This window comes from Chrysochloris asiatica, unplaced genomic scaffold (genome assembly GCF_000296735.1).
Source record: "Chrysochloris asiatica unplaced genomic scaffold, ChrAsi1.0 scaffold00349, whole genome shotgun sequence".
Taxonomy (NCBI): Eukaryota; Metazoa; Chordata; class Mammalia; order Afrosoricida; family Chrysochloridae; genus Chrysochloris; species Chrysochloris asiatica.
The window spans coordinates 1410040-1419641 of record NW_006408867.1 but is presented as its reverse complement, the minus strand read 5'-3'; positions in this window follow the sequence as shown (position 1 = coordinate 1419641).

The window sequence follows — 9602 nt, the reverse complement described above, 5'->3', positions numbered from 1 at the left end:
AAGGAGAATCAAACTTCGCATCATCCCAAGATTGATCCCTATGAGACATGCCTCCATCCTCCAACCTCTTTATCCTATTCTGACACCAACCATCTCTCCCATTGCACTATACTTCTCTGCTTTCTAGGTTTGATAATCCGTTGCAATGTCTATACAGAACTCATAGTCAATACTTATGATTATGGGGTTTATTAATGAAGTGAACAGGGTACAATTAAGAATCAAGAATGATGCAAAAGGCATAAAAAGAAGACAGAAGGGATACAGCTACTGTACTAAAAAGAATTAGTTAACTTTCAGGCATTTCAGGAGGAAACATATGATGGAAAGCCAATGGTATTGAAGGAAGAAGTCCAAGATACACTGAGGGCACTGACAATAAACAAGGCTACAGGATACCAATAGAGATGTTTCAACAAATAGATGTAATACTGGAAACACTCACTTATCTTTGCCAAGAAATTTGGAAGACAGTTAGCTACCTAGCCAACCACTGTAAGAGACCCATATTTGTGTCTAGTCCAAAGAAAGGTGATCCAAGATTACTGAATAATAGCATTAACATCACAGGTAAGTAAACTTTTGCTGAAGATAATTTAAAAAATGGTTGCAGCAAATGTATCAATGGGAACTGCCAGAAATTCAAGCCAGATTTGGGAAAGGATGTGGAATGAGGGATAGTTGTTGCTAACGTCAGATGGATCTTGGCTGAAAACAAAGAACACCTGAAAGATATTTAACTGCATTTTTTTGACTATGCAAAGTCATTTGATTGTGTGGATTATGACAAATAATGGATCACATTGACAATAATTTCAGAACACTTTATTATGCTCAAGCGGAATCTTTATGTAGACCAAGAAGTAATTTTTCAACAGAATAGGTGGATACTATCTGGTTTAAAATCAGAAAAAATGTGAGTCTTATATTCTTTCACCATAGTTATTCTATTTCTGTGCGGGCAAATAATATGAGAAACTGGATTATATGAAGAAGATGTGACATCAGGATTGGTGGAAGACTCAACAACCTGTGATATGCAGATGACACAACTTTATTTCCTGGAAGCAAAGGGACTTAAAATATTTACCAGTAAAGATCAATAACTGCAACCTTCAATATGGATTGCAGCTCAATATAAAGACAACAAAATTCTTCATAATAAATAATATCATGATAAACCCAGAAAAGATTGATGTTATTAAAGACTTTATTTAGCTGGGATCCATAATCCAAGCACCCAAGAAATCTAAGGATGTATTGCATTAGGAAAATCTGCTGCAAAAGACCTCTTTAAAGAGTTAAAAAGAAAAGATGTCACTTTGAGGACTAAGGTGGGCCTGACTCAAGCCTTGGTATTTTCAATCGCCTCATATGCATGTGAAAGTTGGACAATGAATAAGGAAGATGGTAAAAGAAATAATGCCTTTAAATTATGGTGCTGGTAATGAATATTGAATGTACCACGGACTGCCAGAAGAACAAACAAATCTGTCTTGGAAGAAATACAGCCAGAATTTCCCTTAGAAGTGAGGATGGTAAGACTTTGTCTCTTATAATTTGGACATGTTGTCAGGAGGGACCAGTCCCTGGAGAAGGACATCATGCATGGAAAAGTGGAGGGTCAGCGTAAAAGAGGAAGACCCCCGAGGAGAAGAACTGACACAGTGGCAGCAACACCAGACTCACAAATAACAACTGTTGTGAGGATGGTGCAGGATCAGAAAATGTTTCCTTCTGTTGTGTAAGGGTCACTATGAGTAGGTACCTAACCACAACAACAACTGTTTGGGTAGATGGAGTAATGCATGTGTCAATATACCCGTCAGCAGAAAGTGCAGAATGTTAAAACAGTCAGAAAAGTCAGTGAAAAATGCCCTAAAACTGTAAGTAGCTGCATTATACCACAATAACTTCCTGATTTTTCACCATTTGATAAAGGTATTCAAGAGCTTGACTCAAACTCAAGCTCTCAAACATAAATGATGAGAACCTTTAAAGTTATTAGAATAAGAAGCAAATTCTGGGAAAGCTATTACAATTTTGTGTTTTCAGAATATTTGGCAGGTTAATTTTTTTCTTTTCTGAAGAGAAGTTCAGAAAAGGCAATTTTAAGGATGTGAACTTTTAATAATAGAAATGTTGTTGTTTTTGTTGTTAGGTGCCATCGAGTTGGTACCAACTCATAGGGACCCTATGCACTACAGAATGAAACACTGCCCAGTCCTGGGCCAACCTCACAATAAGGATGTGTAATTACTGAAAATAGCTTGTCAATAAACTACTATGTGCTTAATATGAAATGTGTATATTGGGGCGCCAAGTGTCTGATAAATCATCATAACACGGTCACAAGAAGAAAAAAAAAGTCTTGTACTGTTCTTAAGTGATAAGAGAACTATGTATATGTGTTGGCTTGTTGGCTAAGTAATCAATTCATGGTGGAATTTTTACCTATGCTAAAATGAATGGAAATGAGTGAAAAGCAAAAGGAGAGGGACTTGTACTGAACTGTTTAAAAAGTAAGAAGGGACCCCAATTATAATATCCATTGTTATCCAGTCTATTCTGACTTAGAACAAGCCTCTAAGCTAGACTAGGATTTCTAAGACTGTACATCTTTACAGCAGCAGACAGCCTCATCTTTCTCAGGAGGAGTGGCTGGTGAGTTTGAACAACCAACCTACTTAAATGTAAGCATCTCAGTGTCTATCCCACGGTGCCACCAGGATTATAATGTTGTTGTTAAGTGCTGTCAAGTCAGTTCTGACTCACAGTGACCCTGTATTGGCTTTCTGAGGCATGACTTATGGGTTTGAACCACTGACCTTGTATTTTAGTAGTCTGGTGCTTATCCTACAGCAATTGTAATAGAAGCATGAAAATGAATGTACAGGAACAAGAAGGTAGGCAGCAACTGCAGTCTACAGCTACTCTTAGAAGCCTTATATATAGGGGAGACTCTTATTCCAGGAGCTCTGGTAGCGTAGTGGTTACGAATCAGACTGTGAACCTTAAGGTCAGCAGTTCAAAACTACCAGCTGTTCCATGGGAGAAAGATGAGGCTTTCTGCTCCCGTAGAGTTACAGCCTTGGAAACCCTGTACAGGGTCACTATAAGTCAGTTCCAACTCCATGGCACATAACAACAACAACAACAGCTTGTTCCTAAATGGGTTTACAGTTTAGGCACTGAATGGAAGTATTTTTTACTATGGTCTGGCTTCTAGAGGAATTGCTCATCAAATTGTCTCATGGCAAGCTCATGTATATCAGAGTACAACTGAGCTCCATAAAGGTTTCAGTTGTGGCCTCTCAGTCAGAAGCTGAGTGCGTAACCATGTATGCCACTCAGGGATGCCTGTGGAAATGGAAACATGAACTTTATTACTGATAAGGTTGATAATAGAATGGGACACTAATGTGATGCTGTATTTAGGTTTCCTTATGTTGTTGTTAAGTGTTGTTGAGTCGATTCTGACTAATAGCGACCCTGTAAAGATTTCCATGGAGTGGTTGGTGGACTTGAACCATGGACCTTGTGGTTAGCAGTCCAATGCTTATCCTACAGTGCCACATCAGGACTCTAGGTGTGGGTCATAGATGTCCTTGTTGTTATTAAGTGCTGTTGAGCCGGTTCCAACTCATAGGGTTTCCAAGGAGTGTCTGGTGGGTTTGAAATGCCAACCTGCGGTTAGTAGTCCAGTACTTACCCTACAGTGCCACTTCAGGACTCTGTGTATCCCTAGTGTCTTTTTTATTTTATTTTATTAAATGTTTTTATTTTGGATTGAGTGAAAGTTTACAGGGCACATCATCAGCTTCACATTCAACCATTCCTATAGCTTGTTTCATTACATTGATTTTTATCCCTAGTGTCTTTTAATACAGAAACATTTCCCAGCCCTTTTCTAGTTTTGTTTTTTAATGACATTGACTTTCTTAAAGAGTTCAGGCATCTTGTCTCATGAATGTTGCACTTTCTTCATTTTTCTTACTGCTTCTCATGGTTATATTCAAGTTAAACATTTGTGGCAACAAGTGACACTAGACTTCTTGTCTCATCGTGTCAGGAGTAACAAAATGCCAGATTGATCTTTTACTGGTAGCTCTGTTTGATCACTTGGTTAAGGTGTTGACTGCCAAATTTCTCCATTGAAAAGGCACATTTTCCATGTGCAAAACATGTGTAATCTGTAGGGTAATACTCTGATTACTTTATACTTTAAAGCCTTGTTCCTGGTTCTGTTTCACCTCACCTAGTTGTTTTTTGTTTTTTAATTGAACCCCATTTTTAATCATTCTCCACTATTATCTTTTGTAACCCTATGTTGTTATTAAGTGTAGTTCTGACTCATGTCGACCCTGTTTAGATTTTCCGAGGAACAGCTGGTGGGTTTAAACATTCAACCTTGTGGTTACTAGTCCAGTGCTTATCCTACAGCTACATGACAGGACCTCAGAACTCCTATGTTGTTGTTGTTTGTTAAGTACCATCAAGTAGGTTCTAAATTATAGTGATCCTGTAGAGGGTTTTTGATTAGTGACTGATGGGTTAGAACTTCTGACCTCGTGATTAGCAGTCCAGTGATTATCCTATAGTGCCTATGTTATTGTTATTGTCAAGTGCCATCAAATTGGGCCCAACCCATAGTGAATAGGGTTTCCACAGAGTGGTGAGCTTGAACTTCTGCCCTTGTGGTTCAAACTGACTTTGTAGTCCAGCGCACTACCCACAGTGCCACAAGCCTCCTCATAATGCATTTGGAATAAAGTGGAAATAAATATACATTATTTAATGCAGTGGGAAAATCATTGTTAGGTGCCATTGAGTCCATCCTGACTCATATGACCTTGTATACAACAGAATGAAACATTGCTCCATCTTGTACCATCTTCACAATTATTGCTATGTTTGAGCCCAGTGTTGCAGCCACTGTGTCAATTTATCTTTCTGAGGGTCTTCCTCTTCCTCATTGACCATCAACATTACAGTGCAAGCAAGGAAAATTTTGCTGAAGACAGTTTAAAAAACTGTTACAGCAATACGTCAAAAGGGGAATTCAAGCAGGATTCAGAAGAAGATGTGGAATGAGAAATACCATTAGTAATGTCAGATGGATCTTGTTAAAAGAAGTCAATACCAGAAAGTTTACCTACATTTTATTGACTATGCAAAGGCATCCAGCTGTGTGTATCATGCCAAATTATGGTTAAAATAGTAAAGAATGGGAATTCCAGGACATTTAATTGTGCTCAGGAGGCAGTCTTTGGAACAGAACAAGGGGATACTTCATGGTTTAAAATATTTCTGATGTGTGTGTCCGGGTTATATCCTTTCACCATATATTTTCAGATTGTATGCTAAGCAAAAATAATCCAAGAAACTGTACTATCTGAAAAAGAACACAGCATCAGGATTGGCAGAAGATCATTTGCAAACTGTGATTTGCAGACGACACTACCTTACTTACTGAAAGTGAACAGGACTTGCAGTACTTATTGATGAAGACCAAAGACTACAATTTTTAGTTTTCCACCACAGCAGTCACTGAAGAATAGCAGCCAGGATTGTGTGCTACCCTACCAGGTTACCACGTTGGCCTCAACAAGGGCTACGAGGTAACCAAGAACGTGAGCAAGCCTAGGCACAGCTGCCGCCATGAGTGCCTTACCAAGCACACCAAATTCATGCAGGATGTAATCTGGGAGATGTGTGACTTTGTGTCCAATAAGTGGAGTGTCATGGAGCTGCTCAAGGTGTCCGAGGACAAGCGGGCTCTCAAGTTCATCAAGAAAAGGGTGGAGACACACACCTGTGCCAAGAGGAAATGAGAGTAGCTGAGTAATGTCCTGGCTGCCACGAGGAAGGTGAGTGCCAAGAAGGACTGAACAGGTCCCTGTCCATTGTGTCTTTCCCTTCCTCCCTTTCAATAATTAAAAAAACTTTCCAGGAAAAAAAAAGACTACAGCCATTAGTATAGATTACACCTGAACATAAAGAAAACAAAACCCATAAGCAACATCGTGACAAATGGAGGAATGGTTAAAGTTGTCAAGGATTGTTGAATGTACAATCAATGGTCATGTAAGCAGCAATCAAGAAATCAAGTGATGTATTGCTCTGGGCAAGTCTACTGCAAAAGACCTGTTTTAAGTGTTTAAAAACAAAGATATCACTTTGAAACCATGGTATTTTCCAAATTCCTCATATGCTTGCAAAGGCTGGATAATGAATAAGGAAGACCACAGAAGAATAGATGCATTTGAATTTTGGTATTAGTGAAGACTATTGACTCTACTGTGGACTGCCAGAAGAATGGAAAAACCTATCTTGGAAGAAGTACATTCAGAATACTCCTTAGAAGGTAGTATAGTGAAACTTTATGTCATGTCCTTTGGACATGCAATAAGTAGGGACCAATTCCTGGAGAAGGATATCAAGCTTAGTAATGTGAAGAGTTAACAAAAAAGAGAAGGACCCTCAATGAAATGAATTGATACAGTGCCTGCAACAATGGTCTCAAACACAGCAGCAATTGTTAGGATGGCGTAAGACCAGGAGGTGTTTTGTTCTGTTGTACAACTCAATAGCACTTAACAGTAACAACATATCATTTAGGCCTAAACTACATAATGAACCCATTTAAACACGTTTCACTTGTATGAATCAGCAATTAAGTTTCTTACTGTTTTTCTTTTCTTTTATTGTCATCTGTCATGTCATTCACTAGGGTTATTGGTTCAGACTTATGAAAAGACCACTCTTTTGTCAGTTTGTCATACTGTGATGCCTTGCATGTTGTTGTGATGTGTGGAAGCTATGCCAGTGGTATTTTAAATACTAGCAGAGTCAACCATGGTGGGCAGGTTTCAGCTGAGCTTCCGGACTAAGAAAGACTAGGACGAAGGAGAGTTGCACCACTCCTGATATTTAGCCACTGAAAACCTTATGAATAGCAGCGGGACACTGTCAGAGAACAGAAAAATATTGACTATTGAAACATGATGAAAAGCACCAGAATATTGTCAGATATAGTGCTGGAAGCTGAGCCCCTCAGGTTGGAAGGCACTCAAAATACAACTGGGGAGGAGCTGCCTCCTCAAAGTAGAGTTGACTGTGAGGACACAAATTGAGTAAAGTGTTCAGGACCTCCATTTGCTGATGGGGCACAACTCAAAATGAGGAGAAACAGCTGCCAACATCCATTAATAATTGAAACATAGAACTATGAAGTATGAATCTAGGAAAATTTAGAGTTGTCAGAAACAGACTGGAATGCATACAGATGGATATCCTCGACATTAGTGAGCTGAAACAGAGTGGTATTGACCATTTAAAATCTGACAATCAATCACATGGTTTACTACGCCAGGAATGACACATTCTAGAGGAATGGAGTCACATTCACCATCAAAAAGAACATTTGAAGTTTTATCTTGAAGTTCAGTGCTGTCTGTGATAGGATAATACCCATACACTTACAAGGAAGACCAGTTAAGACCACTATTATTCAAATTTACCACCAACCACTAAAGCCAGTGATGTTGAAATTGAAGAATTCTAACAACTTCTTCAGTCTGAAATTAATCAAACATGCAGTCAAGATGTACTGATAATTACTGGTGAGTGGAATGCAAAGGTTGGAAACAAAGAGGAAAGATCTGTTGGAGAATATGGCCTTGGTGTTAGAAATGAAGCTAGAGATCACATGATAGAATTTTTCAAGACTAATAACTGTTGAATGCAAATATATATTTTTAAACAACATAAAAGAATATACACATGGACCTCACCAGATGGAATACACAGAAATCAAATTGACTACATCTGTGGGAAGAGACAACAGAAAAGCTCCATATCATCAGCCCAAACAAGACTAGGGGACTTGGAACAGACCATCAATTGCTCATATGCAAGTTCAGGCTGAAGCTGAAGAAATTGAAAACAAGTCCACCAAAGCCAGAACATGACCTAACACATCCAGCCTTAATTTAGAGATAATCTCAAGAAGAGATTTGATGCATTAGACACTAATGACCAAAGATTAGAAAAGTTGTGGGATGACATCAAGAAAGCAAAAGTTCATTAAGGAGACAAGAAAAAAGGAAAAGATGAAATTGGATGTCAGAAGAGACTCTGAAACTAGCTCTCCAGAGTAGACATGCTAAAGCAAATGGAAGAAATGAGGAAGTAAAAGAGCTGAATCAAAAAATTTAAAGGACAGCTCAAGAAGACAATGTCAGGTATTATAATGAAATGTGCAAATTCTCAAGCTGGAAGAACTGAAGAAAAAATTCAAACCTTGAGTTGTAATATTGAAGGAGTCTATGGACAAACTATTGAATGAGGCATCAAAAGAAGTTGGAAGAAATACACAGAGTCACTGTACCAAAAAGAAATGGTCGATATTAAACCATTTCAAGAGGTAGTATGCAATCAAGAGCCAAAAGTACTGAAGGAAGAAACCCAAGGTGCACTGAAGGCATTTGCAAAGAACAAAGCTCTGGGAATTGACAGAATACAAATTGAAATCTTTCCTGAATCTGGTGCAGTACAGGAGACTCACTCATCTATACCAAGAAATTTGGAAGACAGTTACCTGTCAAATTCATTGGAATAAGTCCAAATTTGTACTCATTCCAAAGAGGGATGACCCAATGGGATGTGGAAACCATCAGACAATATCAATACTATCACATGGAAGAAACATTTTGCTATTGGGAATTCAAAAACAGCTGCAAAAATACATTGATGGGGAACTGACAGAGGTTCAGATGAGGATGTGGAAAGAGAGGTTCAGGCAAAGACATGGAATGAGGGATATCATAGCTGATGTCAGATGGATCTTGGCTGATAGCAAAGAATACCAGAAATATGTTTGCCTGTGCTTTATTGACTATGCAGTGACATTTGAATATGTGGATTATGATAAAATATGGACAACATTGTGAAGAATGGGTATTCCAAAACACTTAATTGTGCTCATGAGGAACCTGTACATAGACGAAGAAGCAGTAGTTCAAACAGAACAAGGGGACACTGAAAGGTTAACATCAGGAAAGGCGGTTGCTAGTTTTGTATTCTTTCAGCATACTCATTCAATCTGTATGTTGAGCAAATATTACAAGAAGCTGGGTTATATGAAGAATAATGTGGCATCAGAACTGAAGGAAGACTCATTAACAACCTGCAATATGCTCAAAATACTTACTGATGAAGATCAAAGACCACAGCCTTGGGTGTGGGTTGTACCTCAGTATAAAAATTACAAAAATCCTCACGACTGGGCCAACAAATAACATCATGATAAATGGAGAAAAGATTGAAGTTGTCAATGACTTCATTAAGTTTGGATCCACTGTTAATACTCAAGGAAGCAGAAATCAAGAAATCAAATGGTGGATTGCATCAGGAAAATCTGTCAAGAGCAAAGATGTCACATTGAGGATTAAGGTGTCTGTGACCCAAGCCATGGTATTCTCAATTGTCTCATATGTATGTGTCAATTGAACAATGAATAAGGAAGACCATAGAAGAATTGATGCATATGAGTTATGGTGTTGGAGAAGAATATTGAAAGTATCATGGACTATCAGAAC